The following is a 21,112-nucleotide window of genomic DNA, read 5'->3' on the forward strand; positions in this document are numbered from 1 at the left end:
TCCGCGACTCGCGGCATTTAACCCTTCAAACTCCGCGAGTCGCGGAGTTTGCTATTTTTTTTTTTTTTTTTTTTTATAATCATTAACTTATTAAAACAATTAAGTACTTAATTTTTAAAATTTTGTTTCCCTTGTTATTTAGGACGAGGTCGTTTCGGATCGATGTCCTAGTCCGTTCTTCGACAAAATTTTAAAATTTGTCTTTTTGTAGCGATTGTTTTAAAAGCTAAGATTTTTTTGTTTTTTTAATGTTTTTGGCATACTTTAATTCAATAAGATTAAAAATAATGATAATAAAAGTTCTCGTCCCTCTCTCGGGTAAAGCAATTTCGGTTCAAAGACCTAGTCTTCAACTTACGACGAATTTTAAAAATCATATTTTAACTTAATGAGATAAAGTAAATTTTTGTTTTTAAATTCACACAATTTAAATATAAAATTCAAAATTAATATTAAAAATTCACACCAAACTTAAAATTTGAAATGCATAAAATTAAAAATTTATATTTTTAAAAATTAAAAATTCACACCAAACTTAATTTAAAAATTTATAAATTCATACCAAACTTATATTAATTTTTCAAATATTTACAATTTTAAAAATATTGTTTTTACAAAGTTTACAATATTAATTTAAGATTTATATATTAATTTTAAAAACATGGTAAAAATAAAATTAAAAATCTATTTGTCTTTTTATCCCACTTTAATCAATCAAATATTATCAAAAATATGCGCCCCTCTTTTCGGTAAAGTAATTTCGGTTCCAAGACCTAATTTAACTCATGACGAATTTTTGAAATATTTTGGGTTGATTGATTAAAGATATTTATACCTTAAGAATAAACGTTAAATTTCACAGTGATGTAATAAATTTTTGAATGATATCAATAATTTCGGTCGCCAAACCTAATTTTATTCAATACCAATTTAATACTTTTTAGCGAACAAATTAGCGTTTATTATCAAAAGGTTAAAAATAAAAATAAAAACTGTACAGACATACCTGTGAAATACATTTCTTAGTTATATGATCTATCCCATTCATAAGATAGTCGGTTTAATTGGTTTTCCATGGCTACATAGGCGTAACCTCGAGCATTCAGTGTCTTTTCTTCTAAACATATGAACGGTCCGTCTCTGCATAAAGTAACAAATTCGGTATTTGAATAGGTTTGATTATTTGAACATTTACCTCCATGTGACCATTTTCCGCATTTGTGACATCTTTCTAGGTGTCGTGCTCTTCTTTTCGCTGCGGATTTTGATTTTCCTTTACCAAATTGTAACTTATTATCTTCGCATCTGGATTCTTTTCTAACTCCGTCCATTCTTTCTCTGATTACTGATACTAATTCACTCAGTAGTATGTCATTATTACGTTTAGTGATCAAAGCGTGTAGCATTAGATCATGGTTTAGTTCACAGGCAGTCTTCATTTCGTAAAAACCTAAAAAAAATAAAAATTCAGAATGGGGGGAGAAGACTAGTTCTTTAGGGTCTGCTAGGGAAAGACCATTCGGGTTCCATTTTCGAGAACTACACGAAAACAGACAATCTAACTCTAACAGAAATACATATTATCTTTTAAAGACTTGATTCTCCCCACACTTAGTTAGCTGTGGTGTCGAAATTGTGATTAACTTCGTTGTCAACTTCCATCGGACCATGTATGTAATGTTTAACTCTGTGACCATTAACTTTAAATTCAATCCCATTTGAATTTATCAATTCTATCGTTCCGTATGGGAAAACTCTTTTGACTATGAATGGTCCAGACCATCTTGATTTCAATTTTCCAGGAAATAGCTTGAATCGTGAATTGAAAAGAAGAACTCTGTCTCCTTCTTTAAATTCTTTTGAACTTCTAATTCTTTTATCATGACATTTCTTCGTTCTTTCTTTATAGATTAACGAATTTTCGTATGCTTCATGTCTTAATTCTTCTAATTCGTTTAGTTGACTTAATCGTAGACGTCCGGCTTCATGTAAATCAAGATTACATGTCTTCAAAGCCCAAAATGCTTTGTGTTCAATTTCTACTGGAAGATGACATGCTTTTCCATAAACAAGTCTAAAAGGTGTGGTTCCAATTGGAGTTTTGTAGGCTGTTCTAAAAGCCCAGAGTGCATCCTCCAATTTAATGGACCATTCTTTCGGATTTGATCCTACGGTTTTCTCTAGAATACGTTTTAAAGCTCGGTTGGTATTTTCAACTTGTCCACTTGTTTGTGGATGATATGCGGTGGAGATTTTATGAGTTACTCCATATCTTTTAAGAACTTTCTCAAGTTGATTATTACAGAAATGAGTACCCCGATCACTTATTAAAGCTTTCGGTGTTCCAAACCTTGCAAAAAGACGTTTTAAAAAGTTGACTACAACTCGTGCATCGTTAGTTGGGAGAGCTTGTGCTTCCGCCCATTTAGATACATAATCAATGGCTACGAGTATATATAGATTATTATGAGATTTTGAAAATGGACCCATAAAGTCAATACCCCAAATGTCAAATACTTCACATACTTGGATGATATTTTGTGGCATTTCATCACGTTGACTTATTTTTCCGGCCCTTTGACAAGCATCACAGGATTTGCAAAGAAAGTGTGCGTCTTTGTAAATTGTAGGCCAATAGAATCCAGCATCATAAACTTTTCTTGCTGTTAGTTGAGGCCCATAATGCCCTCCTGTTGGTCCTGTGTGACAATGGTTTAATATTTTACTAGCTTCATCTCCAAATACACATCGGCGTATTATTCCATCGGGACAACTTTTAAACAGATGTGGATCTTCCCAGAAATAGTGTTTTATATCACTGAAGAATTTCTTTCGTCTTTGGTACGATAATCCTTTTTCAAGGAATCCACAAACTAAGTAGTTTGCATAGTCTGCAAACCATGGTATTTCTTTATAATCTATCTTCAATAGATATTCATCAGGAAAGTTGTCTTTTATGGCTGATTCATTTAGAACTTCTAAATCGGGATTTTCAAGACGAGAAAGATGATCGACGGCTAAATTTTGTGCTCCTCTTTTATCTCGGATTTCAATATCAAACTCTTGTAAGAGTAAGATCCAACGGATTAATCTTGGTTTAGCATCTTGTTTTGAAAATAGGTATCTAAGAGCAGAATGGTCGGTATAGACCACCGTTTTTGCTAGAACGAGATATGATCGAAATTTGTCAAAAGCAAAGACAATAGCAAGGAGTTCTTTTTCAGTAGTTGTATAGTTCGTTTGTGCTCCTTGTAACGTCTTACTAGCATAATATATAGGTTGAAATCGTTTTTCAATCCTTTGTCCTAAAACGGCTCCCATTGCAAAATCACTTGCATCGCACATTAGTTCAAATGGTAGATTCCAATTTGGTGTTATCATGATCGACGCATTAGTGAGTTTCTCTTTAAGAATATTAAAAGATTTGATACACTCATCTGAAAAGATGAATGGAGCATCCTTTTCTAGGAGTTTATTCATAGGAGTGGCAATTTTAGAAAAATCTTTTATGAAACGTCGGTAAAAACCGGCATGCCCTAGAAAACTCCTAACTCCTCTAACATTGGTGGGATGTGGAAGTTTAGCAATTACATCTACTTTAGCTCTATCCACTTCAATTCCATCTTTTGAAATTTTATGTCCAAGAACGATGCCTTCTTTAACCTTGAAATGGCATTTCTCCCAATTAAGTACTAGATTTGATTGTTCGCATCCAATTAGCATTCGTTCCAGATTAACTAGACATGATTTAAATGTATCACCGAAGACTGAAAAGTCATCCATGAAAACTTCCATGCATTCTTCTATCATGTCGTGAAAAATTGCCATCATGCACCTTTGAAAGGTTGCAGGGGCGTTACAAAGTCCAAATGGCATGCGTTTGTAAGCAAAAGTACCATAAGGGCACGTGAATGTGGTTTTCTCGTGATCTTCGGGTGCTATTAGAATTTGAAAATATCCGGAAAATCCATCTAGAAAACAATAGTAACTATTTCCGGCTAATCTTTCCAACATTTGATCAATGAAAGGTAAGGGAAAGTGATCTTTTCTGGTGGCGTCATTTAATTTTCTATAATCAATACACACACGCCATCCTGTTACAGTCCTAGTAGGAATAAGCTCATTTTTCTCATTTGTAATGACAGTCATGCCACCCTTCTTAGGCACGCATTGAACTGGGCTTACCCATGGACTATCAGAAATTGGATATATCAAACCTGCATCTAGCAGTTTAATAATCTATTTCTTAACTACATCTTGCATATTAGGATTTAGTCTTCGTTGGCGTTGCACATACGTTTTATGACCTTCTTCCATAAGGATTTTATGTGTGCAATACGAAGGACTTATTCCTTTAATATCATGAATCTTCCATGCAATGGCTGGTTTATGAGCTTTCAACACAGAAATGAGTTGTGATTTCTCATTTTCAGTAAGAGAAGACGATATTATTACAGGTAATTCAGATTCACCATGTAAATAAGCGTATTCCAAATGGTTTGGAAGTGGTTTTAACTCTAATTTCGGAGGTTCTTCTATCGATGATTTATATCGATATCTGTCTTCTTCTTTTAGCATTTGAATTTCTTCTGTTGTTGGTTCATATCCATTAGCTATAAGTGTAGCTAACATTTCAGCTTCATCAATTGGTTCATTACCTTCTCCTAAAGAGCATTCTCCTGTTCCTTGTAATTCTGGAAATTCTTCTAATAATTTTGCATGTGCATCTATAGTTTGAATATAATAACATGTATCATCTGCAGATTGTGGTTGTTGCATTGCACTATCAACTGAAAAGGTAACACTCTCATCCTCTATACTTCGGGTCAGTTTCTTACCGAACACGTCTATCATTGCTTTAGCCGTGTTTAAGAATGGTCTTCCTAATATGAGAGGAACTTGAGAATCTTCTTCCATGTCCAAAACAACAAAATCTACTGGAAATACTAAAGTACCAACTTTAACTAGCATGTTCTCCATTATCCCTCTAGGATATTTTATTGATCTATCGGCTAGTTGTATGCTTATTCTGGTTGGTTTCAATTCTCCAAGGTCTAGTTTAGTGTATAGTGAATACGGCATTAAATTTATACTAGCACCTAAGTCTGCCAATGCTTATATTGAATTAAGACTACCCAGAAAACATGGAATTGTGAAACTTCCTGGATCAGATAGTTTTTCTGGTATCTTATTCAACAGCACTGCTGAACAATTAGCATTCATAGTAACAGCCGAGAGTTCTTCCATTTTCTTTCTATTTGAGATTAGATCTTTCAAGAATTTAGCATATCTAGGCATTCCTGAAATCACATCAATGAAAGGAAGATTTACATTTATCTGTTTAAACATATCCAAGAATTTGGACTGCTCGGCTTCAAGCTTCTCTTTCTTCATTTTACTCGGGTAAGGAAGTGGTGGTTGGTATGGTTTAACATAAGGTTTATCCTTAACTGTGTTATCTTCATTAACCTTTTCAACTACCGGTTCTTTTTCCTTATCTTGATCAGGTTATGGTTCTTGTGGAGTAGGAATAGCTTCATCAGAAGTTACAGTTATTTCAGGTGGTTTAAGTGTTGTACCACTTCTTGTGGTAATGGTTTTAGCTGTTTCATTCCGGGGGTTAGCATTTGTATCACTAGGTAGACTTCCCGGTTTTCTTTCACCTATTAACCTTGCTAGGTTACTTACTTCTTGTTTCAGATTTTGAATAGAAGCTTGTTGATTTCTAAATGCTTGAGCATTTTGTTCATTGGTTTGTTTTTGAGATGTGAAAAACTGTGTTTGAGTTTCAACTGGCTTTGTCATCATATCTTCTAAATTCGGCTTTTTATCATCGGTTTGTTGTGGTGGTTTGTTTTGAAAATTCGGTCTTTGCTGATTGTAAGTATTATTGGATACTTGTTGATTGCTAGGACCTTGTTGGTTGTTGTATGGAATATATCTGTTATAATTCTGGTTTTGATTGTAAATTGGTCTTGGCGGTTGATAATTATTCTGATAATTATTTCCAGGCCTTTGGTTTATGTATGAAATATTCTCTCTTTGTTCCATTGTTAATTCAATACTGAGACAATCTTTTGTCAAATGTGGTCCTCCACACTGCTCACAACTAATTCGTATTGAGTGAATATCCTTAGTCATCTTTTCCATTCGTCTCTCCACAGCATCTATCTTTGCGGAAATGGAATCTAAGTCATGGCTAGAATCGGCTCTAGCTGCTTTAGATGATCTAACGATATCTTTTTCTTGGTGCCACTCATGTGAGTGGGAAGCAGTGTTATCAATAATTTTGTAAGCATCAGTTTCGGTTTTCTTCATAATAGAACCACCAGCTGCTATATCTATGTCTTTCCTTGTAGTGATGTCGCATCCTTGGTAGAATATTTGTACTATTTGACAGGTGTCTAAACCATGTTGTGGACATCCTCTTAACAACTTTCCATATCTTGTCCATGCCTCATATAGAGTTTCATTCGGTTTCTGTGTGAACGTAACAATTTCTGCTTGAAGTCTTACGGCTTTAGATGCAGGAAAGAATTGTTTAAGAAATTTGTCAACTAAAACATCCCATGTATCAATCGCCCCTTCAGGTAACGATTCTAACCAATCTTTGGCTTTTCCCTTTAAAGTCCAGGGAAATAACATGAGATATATCTGTTCATCCTCCACTTCTCGGATTTTAAATAGTGTGCAGATCCTATTAAAGGTACGTAGATGTTCATTTGGATCTTCCTTCGGCGCACCACTAAATTGGCATTGATTAGTCACCATGTGTAGAATTTGTCCTTTGATTTCATAATCTGGCGCATTAATGTCTGGATGAGTAATTGTGTGACCTTGGCCAGTGCGTTTAGCTCTCATTCGGTCTTCCATACTTAAAGGTTCCAGATTCTCCATAATTGAATTTGTTGAATCGGAATCACTAGAGGATTCTGATTTAATGGTTCGTTCCTCAACAATCTCTGTTTGAATGATTGGTAGTTCCGGAGGAAAGTTTAGTGGTTCAGGATCTACGAACTGTTCCTGAATATTCTCCGGATTCTCAATTGTGAGGTTGGGTTCAAAAAATGGATTATCGGAAATTTGAACTGAAGTACTTGGTTGACTGGATGACGATTCTAAAGAAAAATCAACGAAGGTTATATTTGCTAAATGTCTTGATCGAGTTACAGGTGGTGAACGTACAAAAGGTGGTGATCGTCTTGCTCGGTGCATTCACTGAATATCCTATTAGTTTTTAAAAGGAAAGAAAAATTATAATAAGTTATCCAATCAATAGACTTTTCTGATTTTGCCCACGTTTTGAATAGCCAAAAGATGCAGAAGAGGGGCAGGATTCGTTTGGTCTCAATATAATTGAGGACTGTTTGGCTCCAATAACCCGGTCCACGTACAAATCCAACTATTACTACGAACCAGAAAATTTTGATGTCTACTAATTTAACCACTTAAAATAAATTTTCGTAATTTTAAGAAATTTAGATAAGAAGTAGAATAAAAATCTATGTCCTAAAACTAGAATAGCGAGAAATAAGAAAGAAAAAGAGTTCGTCGGAAAAAGGTTGAAAAAGAAAAATGGTTGAAAAATAAAAGGTGACGGAAAAATAAAAGAAACTTATAAAACTTAAAAATACTTGACTAACCTAACCTTATTACTACAACTAACTTAAAATTATAATCGCAAATTGAGATTACTAATTGGAATGATAATTGATACATAGTAAAAGGTCGTCTAAAAATATTAAAGCTTACAGGAAAAACTAAATCCCAAATGGAAATAACTTAAAAAGAAACTAAAACTTAAAAAGGCGTCGCAAAATTCTAAAGCACCTAAATCTTAGTCTAAAGAAAAAGCACTTAAGGAATTCTACGGCAAAGCCTAAAAATCTAGGAGTAAAAATGACTATGGCAAAAACTAAGTTTAAAACTAAATATGAGCTAAAAATACAAATATTACGCTACAACGATTAAAAAGGGACAAAATATAAAAATATACAAAAAGTTGTAAAAATTACAATTTTTATAAAAAATATTATTTTTATATTATTTATTTAATAAAACTACTAATTTTACAATTTAATTAAACTAATTTAACTAAAATATAAATTAAATAAAACTTAAATTAAAAATAAACTTAATTATAATAATAATAATAATAATTAGGGTTAATAATAATAATAATTAATAATAATCCGTAATAAATGCAGGATTAGGGCTTCCTGTTCGTGTGTCAGGTCCCCTCCGCGACTTGCGGTATTCAAAGCTTCAAACCCCGCGACTCGCGGGGTTTCAAATTTCAACTGACAGGTTTCAAATTCGACGCGTTTTTCTTTATTTATTTATTTATTTTTTTTCTTCTGTTTTTAATTTTTCTGTTAAAAAAAATATGTGTATAAAAACTTATATTTTAAAAACTTAAATAAAATAGAACTACTTTATAATTTTAATAAATAAAATGCTTAAAACTAGATTTATATATATTTTTTTTATGTTTTTAAATAAAAACAAAATACTTAAATAAAACTTATGTTTTTATAAAATAAAAATAAAGAAATTTTATAAAACTTAAATATTTAACAAAATCTTAAAAATACTTATATTTTTGTTTTTCTTTTTATATTTTCGAATATTTAAAAACGTATTTTTATAAAAGCGACTTTTAATAGAAGTAAACTAAAAATCTCTTTTTTTTTTTATATTAGCGTTGCGCTTCCGGCTTTTAAGAGAGTTCCCCGGCAGCGGCGTCAAAAATACTTGATGTCAAAGCTAAGGGATACGAAATAGTTTATATTTTACTAGGAAAAACTATTAAATACGATACAATTTTACACAAGATATTTATTTATTTATAGAATGGATATACTTAAACCTTGCTACAACACTTATAGGCAGTGTACCTAATCGTACAGTAGTGTAGTTTTTAGTAAGTCCGGTTCGTTCCACAGGGAATCTTTTTTAAACAAAGCTCAACGCTATATTAGTTTACTTTTATAAAAATACAAATATATATATAAGTAATATTATTATTATAAAGGGGGTTTTTACCGTTTAATGACCGGTTTGTCGATTTTAAAACTTTAGTCACAGTTAAAACCAAATGTAAAATATTAAAAATAAATACAAGACTTAAATTAAAGCATGAAGTAAATAACGATAAATGAAATTTCGAATAATAAAAGTGCGATAAAATAAACTTGCGATAATTAAAAAGTACGATAATTAAAAGTGCGATTAAATACAATAACAATAAAAATGCGATAATTAGAAGTGCAATTAAATATAAAATAAAGGAAATTAAATATGAAATAAAAGAATTATGCTTATTTAAACTTCCGTAATCATGATGTTTGACGTGTTGATTTTAGTTTTATGCCCATGGGTTAATTGTCCTTTGTCCTGGATTATTTAATATGCCCGTCTGGTTTTTGTCCATAACAGTCCATCAGTCATAAATATAAAGTGCGAGTGTCCTCGTCAAATTATCCTTATACCCGAAGTTAAATATTCCAACTAATTGGGGACTTAAACTGTAACAAGATTTTAATACTTTGTTTAATAATTACACCAGGATGTCGACTGAGTGTAACCCAAGGTTTTAATATTTTGTTATCAATTATACCAAGTGTCCTTTGTACATAATTTCACCCCTGTTTTAATTATTCTAGTGGCTATTAATCCATTCCCGTGTCCGGTTAAATGAACGCTTATTCATACATATAAATACCCCGCCCATCGTGTCCGATTGAGTGTATATGGTAATTTATAGGGACGCCCAATTGTAAATCTTTATATTAACATTAACAAACTGTCATTTAGTTAAACAAATATAAAGCCCATTAATAGCCCATAGTCTAATTTCCACAATTGTCGTTCTTTTGTCCAAACCCCAATTATGGTACAAAGCCCAATTACCCAATTTTAGTAATTAGCCCAACATCATGATTACTTCGGATTAAATAAGCATAATAATAACTTAGCTACGAGACATTAATATAAAAAGGTTGAACATAACTTACAATGATTAAAAATAGCGTAGCGTTACACGGACAGAATTTCGACTTACACCCTTACAACATTTGCTAACATACCCTTATTATTAGAATTATAATTAAAATTAAAATATAAATTATAAATATATATATATATATTTTACGTATGAGGAGAAGAAGAAAAAGATGATATTTTACGATCAGAATGCGCGAGCTTTATAGGGGGTTTCTGAATTTGGGGCTCCGCGACTCGCGGCATTTTTGCCTTCAAACTCCGCGAGTCGCGGAGAATGAAATTACAGCTCACAACTTTGGAGTCTTTCTCTGCCGACGGTTTTTATTTATAAATATAATATATATATATAATTAATATAATTAATTATATATTATATTATATTTATATACATAGTTAACTTGTAATTTTTAGTCCGTTGCGTCGAGCGTTAAGAGTTGACTCTGGTCCCGGTTCCGGATTTTCGAACGTCCTTGCGTACAATTTTATATTTTGTACTTTGCGTTTTGAATCTTGTACTCTTGTAATTTTGAGACGTTTCTTATCAATAATTGGAACCTCTTTGATTATCTTTTGTACTTTTGAGCTTTTTGGTCGTTTGCGTCTTCAATTCGTCGAATCTGTCTTTTGTCTTCACCTTTTATTATTTAAACGAATATCACTTGTAAATATAACAATTGCAACTAAAAGCTTGTCTTTCTTGAGGAATAATGCTATGAAATATATGTTCGTTTTTAGCATTATCAGGCTTCGTTGGCGTTGCACATATGTTTTATGGCCTTCTTCCATAAGGATTTTATGTGTGCAATACGAAGGACTTATACCTTTAATGTCATGAATCTTCCATGCAATAGCTGGTTTATGAGCTTTTAGCACTGAAATGAGTTGATATTTTTCATTTTTTGTAAGAGAAGACGTTATTATCACAGGTTATTCAGATTCACCATGTAAATAAGCGTATTCCAAATGGTTTGGAAGTGGCTTTAACTCTAATATCGGTGATTCTTCTATCGATGATTTGTATCAATATCTGTCTTCCTCTTTTAGCATTTGAAGTTTTTCTGTTGTTGGTTTGTATTCATTAGCTATATGTGTGGCTAACATTTCAACTTCATCAATTGGTTCAGTTCCTTCTCCTAAATAACATTCTCCTGTTCCTTGTAATTCTGGAAATTCTTGTAATAATTTTGCTTGTGAATCTATATTTTGAACATAATAACATGTATCATCTGAAGATTGTAGTTGTTGCATGGCCCTATCAACAGAAAAGGCAACACTCTCGTCCTCTATACTTAGGGTCAGTTTCTTACCAAACACGTCTATTATTGCTTTAGCCGTGTTTAAGAATGGTCTTCCTAATATAAGAGGAACTCGAGAATCTTTTTCCATGTCCAGAATAACAAAGTCTACTGGAAATACTAAAGTACCAACTTTAACTAGCATGTTCTCCATTATCCCTCTAGGATATTTTACTGATCGATCGGCTAGTTGTATGCTTATTCTTGTTAGTTTTCAATTCTCCAAGGTCTAGTTTAGCGTATAATGAATATGGCATTAAATTTATACTAGCACCTAAATCTGCTAACACTTCTATTGAACTAAGACTACCAAGAAAACATGAAATTGTGAAACCTCCTGGATCAGAGAGTTTTTCTGGTATCTTATTCAACAGCACTGCAGAACATGTATCGTTCATTGTAACAGCCGAGAGTTCTTCCATTTTCTTTCTATTTGTGATTAGATCTTTCAGGAATTCAGCATACCTAGGCATTCCTGAAATCACATCAATGAAAGGAAGATTTACATTTATTTGTTTAAACATATTCAAGAATTTGGATTGCTCGGCTTCAAGTCTTTCTTTTCTCATTTTACTCGGGTAAGGAAGTGGTGGTTGGTATGGTTTAACAAAAGGTTTAGCCTTAACTGTGTTATCTTCATTAACCTTTTCAACTATCAGTTCTTTTTCCTTATCTTGCTCATGCTGTGGTGCCTGTGTAGTAGGAATAGAGTCATCAGAAATTACAGATATTTTAGGTGGTTTGAGTGTAATACCACTTCTTGTGGTAATGGCTTTAGCTGTTTCATTTCGGGAGTTAGCATTTGTATCGCTAGATAAACTCTCCGGTTTTCTTTCACCTATCAACCTTGCTAGGTTACTTACTTCTTGTTCCAGATTTTGAATTGAAGCTTGTTGATTTCTAAATGCTTGAGCATTTTGTTCATTAGTTTATTTCTAAGTTATGAAAAATTGAGTTTGAGATTCAACTAGCATCGAGATCATATCTTCTAAATTTGGCTTTCTATCATCGGTTTGTGGTGGTTTATTTGGAAAAATAGGTCTTTGCTGGTTGTAAGTATTATTAGATACTTGTTGATTGCTTGGACCTTATTGGTTGTTGTATGGAACATTTCGGTTATAATTCTGATTTTGATTGTAGTTTGGTCTTGGCAGTTGATAATTATTTTGATAATTATTTTCAGGTCTTTGGTTCATGTATGAAACATTCTCTCTTTGTTCCATTCTTTGTTCAATACTGAGATAATCTTTTGTCAAATGTGGTCCTCCACACTGCTCACAACTAATTCGTATTGCGTGAATATCTTTAGTCATCTTTTCCATTCGTCTCTCGAAAGCATCTAACTTTGCGGAAATGGAATCAAAGTCATGGCTAGAATCGGCTCTAGCCGCTTTAGATGAACGAAGAATATCTTTTTCTTGATGCCACTCATGTGAGTGGGAGGCTGTGTTATCAATAATTTTGTGAGCTTCAGTTGCGGTTTTCTTCATAATGGAACCACCAGCTACTGTGTCAATGTCTTTTCTTGTAGCAACATCGCATCCTTGGTAGAATATTTGTACTATTTGATAAGTGTCTAAACTGTGTTGAGGACATCCTCTCAACAACTTTTCGAATCTTGTCCACGCCTCCTATAGAGTTTCATTTGGCTTTTGCGCGAACGTAACAATTTCTCCTTGAAGTTTTACAGCTTTAGATGCCGGAAAGAATATTTTAAGAAATTTCTCAACTAAAACATCCCATGTATCAATCGCTCCTTCAGGTAACGATTCTAACCAATCTTTGGCTTCTCCCTTTAAAGTTCAGGGAAATAACATGAGATAGATCTGTTCATCCTCAACTTCTCTGATTTTAAATAAAGTACAGATCCTATTAAAGGTTCGAAGATGTTCGTTTGGATCTTCTTTTGGTGTACCACTAAATTGGCATTGATTAGTTACCATGTGTGGGATTTGTCCTTTGATTTCATAATCTGGCGCATTAATGTCTGGTTAAGTAATGGCATGACCTTGGCCCGTGCGTGTGGCTCTCATTCGATCTTCCATACTTAGAGGTTCCTGATTTTCCATGATTGAAATTGTTGAATCTGAATCACTAGAGGATTCTGATTTAATGGTTTCTTCCTCGATAATCTCTGGTTGTATAATTTGTGGTTCAGGAGGAATGATTAGTGGTTCAGGATCTCTGAATTGTCCTTGAATATCCTCCGGGTTCTCAATTGCGAAGTCGGGTTCAAAAAAAAAGGATTATCGGAAATTTGAATTGGAGTATGATGTTATGCGAGGTGTATACGAAATAGTTATATTTTTATTGCGAAATACTATTAAATACGACACAATTTTACACAAGTTATTTATTTATTTATAGAGTGGATATATCTAAACCTTGCTACAACACTTATAGGCAGTGTACCTAATCGTACAGTAGTGTAGTTTTTTAGTAAGTACGGTTCGTTCCACAGGGAGACGGCTGAGTTTAACGCTATATTTTTAACAACTATATTTATACAAAATATATATAATTATACATAGTATTATTATTATAAAAGGGGATTTTTACCGTTTAATGACCGGTTTGTCGATTTTAAATAAAGCGTAAAGATAAATGACGATAATATAAATGACAGAATTTAAATTGCGATAAAGTAAATTGCAGTAATTAAAATGACAGTAAATAAAGGTACGATGAAATATGAAATAAAAGTATTATGCTTATTTAAACTTCCATAATCATGATAATTGACGTTTTGATTTTAATTAATTGTTACCCGGGTTAATTGTCCTTTGTCCTGGATTATTTGATACCTATTTGGTTTTTGTCCATAATAGTCTATCGATCATAATTATAAAATGCTCGTCAAATTAACCTTATTCCCGAAGTCAAATATTCCAACTAATTAGGGATTTGAACTGTAACAAGGTTTTAATACTTTGTTAATAATTACACCAGGTTATCGACTGCGCGTAATCCAAGGTTTTAATACTTTGTTAACAATTACACCAATTATCCTTGTATGTAATCCACCCATGTTTTAATGAGATATGAATATTAATTTACCCACTTGATCAGAATGAATAATCAATTACCCAACCCGAATAATTAATTAAATGATCATAAAAGATGTCGTATAAACGTCACTAAATAGGACATACATAATCATTTTAATAATTATTAGATTAACTAATTTGAAGATAGGTTCGATAGGTTCCAATGAGTTGTCGCTCAATTAGACAATACCCCTTATCTATTAATAGTCATAGTCCAATGTCCACAAGTATCGGTCTTTTGTCCAAACCTTAATTATGGTACAAAATCTAATAACCCCGTCTTAATATTTAGTCTAACATCACGATTACTTCGGCTCAAATAAGCATAATAATAACTTAGTTACAAGACATTAATTTAAAAAGGAAGAACATAGCTTACAGTGGTGATTAATCGCGTAGCGTTGCACGGACAGAATTTTGACTTAAAACCCGTAAAACATTTCTTACAATAACCCAATTATTATTAAACTTAAATTAAAATTAAAATTATAAATATATATATTTATATTACAGATGAAGAGAAGAGAAAAACATGTCATAAATTCGTCCGAAAATGCTGAATTTATAGAATGTGGCCTGCTACAGTAACTTATGTGGTCGCATGAGATTTTAGTTCAAATCTCATGCACTCGCATGGGCTCATTCACTCGCATGAGCTTTATGCCTATTTCCCATGCGATCGCATGGCCGTCAGATCCAGAACACATATTTTTTTGTTTGCTAGTTTGTCGACGTTATTTAATATAATATATAATATATAAATAATTTATATAATTATTTAAATATTATATTATATTCTTGTGCATAGTTAACTTGTAATTTTAGCTCCGTTGCATCGCGCGTTGATATTGGCTCAGGTCCTGGTTCCGGTTTTTCGAACGTCCTTTCGTATAATTTAATATCTTGTACTTTGCGTTTTGCGGCTCCTACTCTTGTAATTTTGAGACGTTTCTCATCAATAAATTGAACCACTTGAATTATATCTTGTACATTTGAGCTTTTTGGTCATTTGCGTCTTCAAATCATCGTTTTCTTCTTTTGTTTTCGCACTTATTTATTTAAACGAATATTACATAAAAATAGAACAATTGCAACTAAAAGCTTTACATATTGGAAGGATATTGATACTAAATATATGTTCCTTTTTAGCATTATCAAATATCCCCACACTTGAACGTTGCTTGTCCTCAAGCAATACAGAACTTGAAATTAAATCACACTTCACTCGAATCACTTTTTTTTATTCTCACACTTTATACATCAGTGATTTTGATACGGTGGTATAAACAATGATAGTAACGATGTGGTTTACAGTCCCACATGACTATGAAAATTTAGATCCTTTAAGTAAATTGGATCTTTATGAAAACATTTGATCTTTTGAAAATTCATTCTAGATTTTACCCTAGATAAGTTTTCAAAAATAACCCTTCACCGGTGTTGCAAAATATTTTTGTGGGTTTCAGATTTGAAAATTTTAGTTCAAAACTTGCGGTTTTGTGTCACCCACTTGCTAACCTTGTATTAGGAAAGCATCACATCCAGTATACTTGCTCCGTATATTACCTTTCGGTAAACTACCGTCCGGTTGTAAAGAAGAGCGTTGAACAAGCAACTGCTAAGGCAATGTCCTGTGACATGCTTTTGATTATCGTCTATATCGTGTCGGATGCAATTACTATCCTTTGTAGGAGCAATAGTAAAGATCACCCTATAGTTTTTCGGTCTGGCACAAGGTCCTGTCTTCGACCATGCTATGCAACCACCGTTCTTACGATTGACACCCGATTTGGTTCAGGTGACCTAATGAATTCCGGGTGAATTCTTAGGATTTTACGTTCAATGGTAATGAACGCATTGAAAATGGGTTTTCAGAAAACAAATCGGTTTTAATTTGATCAAAATATGTTCTCGTTCAAGCTCGAGTTTAGATATCAATGAATTCCATGAGTTTGTAATTCTCAATCTTTAAAGTCAACCTCAAGGATTGAGTAATATCAGCCTTAAAAGCTGATTTTTAATCTTTCAAGGAGATTATCCTTTCTGGGGATCTGATTCATTAGTCTTATCAAGCTAATTTGCACGGCACCCTCCCCATTTTACGAGACAGATTCTCTCATGATTAGGATAAGTCTGACCACTTGGCGACCTTGTTTGATGCTGAGGTCCGTGGATTTCCAGCTGATTTTCGAGAAAACTTTTCAAGGTTTTTCGTAGACTCTACAACTGGTCTGGACGACAACTTCCTGACCTAAATCAAGAAGCGAGTGTCTTTTTCTGAAGACTTTACTTCCTTTTAATGATGGAATTGATTCATCGTGCAGATCCATCTTTCTTTCAAATATATTACAGTAAATTAGGTAAAACTGATTAAAATCGTCCAAAACAAAAGTACCTGTAATAATCTTGTACAAACATATGTGATATGTGTTTTAAATAACTTGGTAAATTCTTCCCACACTTAGCTTTTATTTAATTTTTTTCTTTGCCTTTTTATTCTCCTCTTTTCCATTTTAAATGAATTCTAACGTTTTGGGCTGTTTCTCCATTTATGTTCTCTCCGAGGTAACAATAATTTCGGCATTAACACCTAGTTTTATCGTTCATAAATATGTATAAATGTGATTTTGAATTCATTTAGTTGAAAATTTTTCAAATTTTCACAAAATTTGGCAATTAAACTAAGTGTAAACCCGAGAGAATTTATAACCCTTCCCCACACTTGAGATCATGCAATGCCCTCATTTGTATGAAATCAAACTATAATTATAAATTCATGAGGGTGATTAGTGTAGAAAAGTGATTAAAAATACCGAGTTTGCAAACATATTGTTTTATATCACATTTGATATTTTACGTCTTGTCGTTAAAATTAGTAGCTTTTGCTAAACTTAATGTCAGTCTTTGAAAGTGCGCTGTTTTACCCTGTTTTGTACATAAGATAAACTACAAACATATAATATATATATATATATATATATATATATATATATATATAAACCTTTATTTATTAAAACAATTTAAATGAATAATTTTTTAAAATTTTGTTTCCTTTTACTTTAGGTAGTTTCGGTATGTTTACCTAGTCCGTCCCTCGACAAAATTTAAAATTTGTCGTTTTAAAGCGATTGTTTTAAAAGCAAAGATTTTTGAGTTTTTTTTAAATTTTTATTTTTTTTGGTATACTTTAGATCAATAATATTAAAAATAATGATAACAAAATTTATCGCCCCGCCCTCGGGTAAAGCAATTTCGGTTCCATGACCTAGTCTTTAACTTACGATGAATTTTAGAAATCATTTTTTTAAACTTAATGAAATAAAGTAAATTTTGTTTTTAAAGCATATTAATTTCAAACAAAACCTATAAAACAAAAATTCAGAATGGGAGGAGAAAACTAGTTCTTTAGTGTCTGCTAGTGGAAAAGACCAATTGGATTCCATTCTCTGAACTACACGAGAACAGAACAACTAACTCTAGATAACATTTTCTTTTTAGAACATTTGAATCTCCCCACACTTAAGTAGCTGTGGTTTTGAAATTGTGATTTACTTCATCGTCAATTTCTTTTGGACCATAATCAACTTGCATATCTGTGACTTTTGCTTTAAGCCATTGGTCGGATTCCTGTGTAATATCCACAAATTCAACTAGTTTTGCCTTTTCTTTAGGCGATAGATTGGATACTAACCGGTTACATAACTTAAAGTTCCCCTTGGTTCTAGCATCGCGAATCCGTTTAATAAGTTTCTTCATTGAACTGTTAATAATGGGGTCATTTAATTTCGTATCAACAATGGGGTTCTTTGTTATCGGGTCATCATTAGGTGTTACTTCATTTTGCCCACACTTAGGCATTTTATTATTGTTAAGCACTACCGTTGGAGTTGGTAAAACAATATGCTTCTCATTGATGTTTTTTTCGGTTCAACGGTTTTGGTTAGTGGAGATATAGAAGTTCGACTCACAAAGGTGATCGATTTTTCATCATTACTAAGTGTCATTCTACCCTCTCTTACATCAAATAACGTCCCGGTGGACGCTAAGAATGGTCGACCTAAAATTAGAGGAACGTTTGGGTCCTCTTCTATGTCAATGATAATAAATTCGACTAAAAAGGTTAAATTACTCACTTGAACGGGTAGGTTGTCAGCAATTCCAACTGGGTACCTAATTGTTTGATTAAAGAGTCGAACATCGAACACTCAACTCCGTTGGACTTAACTCACCTACTCCTAATCTCTTATATAATGAAAGAGGCATAACACTCACACTCGTGCCTAAATCTGCTAGTGCATCATACATGACACAATCACTAAGTAGACAAGGAATAATAAATTCACCCGGATCACCCAACCTGGGTAGAGGTTTCGGTGGAACTGTCTTCACCTGGTTTATCGTTACGGTTTTTGTTTCTTGTACTTTCTTATTCTTCTTCTTCTTTCCAGAGGTATCACAAACTTTATTACCTATTACTTGCTCATACTCAACTCCTTTTCTTGGAAACAGGATGGGTGGTCTGTATGGTGCCACCACTGGCTTTACATACTCGGGTGGTGGCGGTGGTGTAACTTCTTCATTGTTACTCGCATCTAAAACCTTACCATCTTCTGGTGTTGGTTTTTCAAAATTTGTTGACACCATATTAACATTCTCATTCTGAGAATTTACTTCAGTATTACTCGGTAGCTTTTCTTGTTCCCTCTCACTCATCATGCTAGCAAGAGTACCTACGTGTTTTTCTAGATTCAAAATGGAAGCTTGTTGAGTTCTTAATGACTGATCAAACCTCTCATTTGTTTGGGTTTGAGATGTAATAAATTGTGTTTGAGATTCCATTAGCTTTGCCATCATTTCTTCCAAATTTGGCTTTTTCTCTTCGGTTTGTTGTGGTGGTTTATACAAGCTAGGTCTTTGTTGATTGAAAGTGTTGTTTTGAGTTGGTTGGTTATTCGGACCTTGTTGGTTATATGAGTTATTATTTGGTCCATTTGGATTGTAAAGAATGTTTTGATTTCGATTGAAGTTTGGCCTTGGCTGTTGATAATTATTTTGATAATTATTTCCCGGCCTTTGGTTCATGTAGGAAACATTCTCTCGTTGTTCCATCGTTTGTTCGATGTGACAATCTTTCGTTAAGTGTGGTCCACCGCATTGCTCACAACTAATTCGTATTGCGTGAATATCTTTAGTCATCTTTTCCATTAGTCTTTCGAAAGCATCTATTTTTGCAGAAACGAAATCAAAGTCATGGCTAGAATCGGCTCTAGCCGCTTTAGATGAACGAAAAATATCTTTTTCCTGATGCCACTCATGTGAGTGGGAGGCTGTGTTATCAATAATTTTATAAGCTTCAGTTGCGGTTTTCTTCATAATGGAACCACCAGCTGCTATGTCGATGTCTTTTCGTGTAGCAATGTCGCATCCTTGGTAGAATATTTGTACTATTTGATAAGTGTCTAAACCATGTTGCGGACATCCTCTTAACAATTTTCCAAATCTTGTCCACGCCTCATATAGAGTTTCATTTGGTTTTTGCGTGAACGTAACAATTTCTCCTTGAAGTCTCACGGCTTTAGATGCCGGAAAGAATTGTTTAAGAAAATTTTCAACTAAGACATCCCATGTATCAATCACCCCTTCAGGTAATGATTCTAACCAATCTTTGGCTTCTCCCTTTAAAGTCCAGGGAAACAACATGAGATAGATCTGTTCATCCTCAACTTCTCGGATTTTAAATAGAGTACAGATCCTATTAAAGGTTCGAAGATGTTCGTTTGGATCTTCCTTCAGCGTACCACTATATTGGCATTGATTAGTTACCATGTGTAGGATTTGTCCTTTGATTTCATAATCTGGCGCATTAATGTCTGGCTTAATAATGGTGTGACCTTGGCCAGTGCGTGTGGCTCTCATTCGGTCTTCCATACTTAGAGGTTCAGTTACTTCCATAATTGAATTTGTTGAATACGAATCACTAGAGAATTCTGATTTAATGGTTTGTGGTTCAGGAGGAATGATTAGTGGTTCAGGATCTTGGAATTGTCCTTGAATATCCTCCGGGTTCTCGGTAGTGAAGTCAGGTTCAAAAAATGGATTATCGGAAAGTTGAGTTGGAGTACTTGGTTGACTAGATGACGATTCTAAAGAAAAATCAATGTCGACAATATTGGCTAGATGTCTTGATCGAGTTACAGGTGGTGAACGTATGAAAGGTGGTGAACGTTTTGCTCGGTGCATTCACTGAATATCCTATTAGTTATAAAAGATAAAAATTATATAAGCTATCAAATTAATAGACTTTTCTGATTTTGCCTACATTTCGAATAGCCAATAGATGCAGCAGGTAGCCAGGACCCTTTAAATCGGAAGCCCACAACTCGCCACTAACAAATCCAACTATTACTACGAAACAGAAAATTTTGAGTGTCTATCAATTTAACTGCTTAAAATAATTTTTCGTTTTGAAATTTTAGAGAAGAAATAGAAAATTTTATGTCCTAAAAACTAGAGCGTCGAGAAATAAGAAAGAAAAAGAGCGCGTCGAAAAACGTCGAAAAAAATAAAAGGTCGAAAAATAATCGTCAAAAAATAAGAAAATTGCAGCGTCGAAACTTAAAAGTCTAAAAACTAAATATTAAAACTTACGTCTAAAGGTATTAAAGCTTAAAGGAATTCTATATATTCAAAAACGGCAATTACTTAAAAAGGCACTAAAACTTAAAACGGCGTCGTAAAATTCTAAATCACCTAAATCTTAGTCTA

The sequence above is a fragment of the Rutidosis leptorrhynchoides genome, chromosome 8, assembly GCF_046630445.1.
Source record: "Rutidosis leptorrhynchoides isolate AG116_Rl617_1_P2 chromosome 8, CSIRO_AGI_Rlap_v1, whole genome shotgun sequence".
NCBI lineage: Eukaryota > Viridiplantae > Streptophyta > Magnoliopsida > Asterales > Asteraceae > Rutidosis > Rutidosis leptorrhynchoides.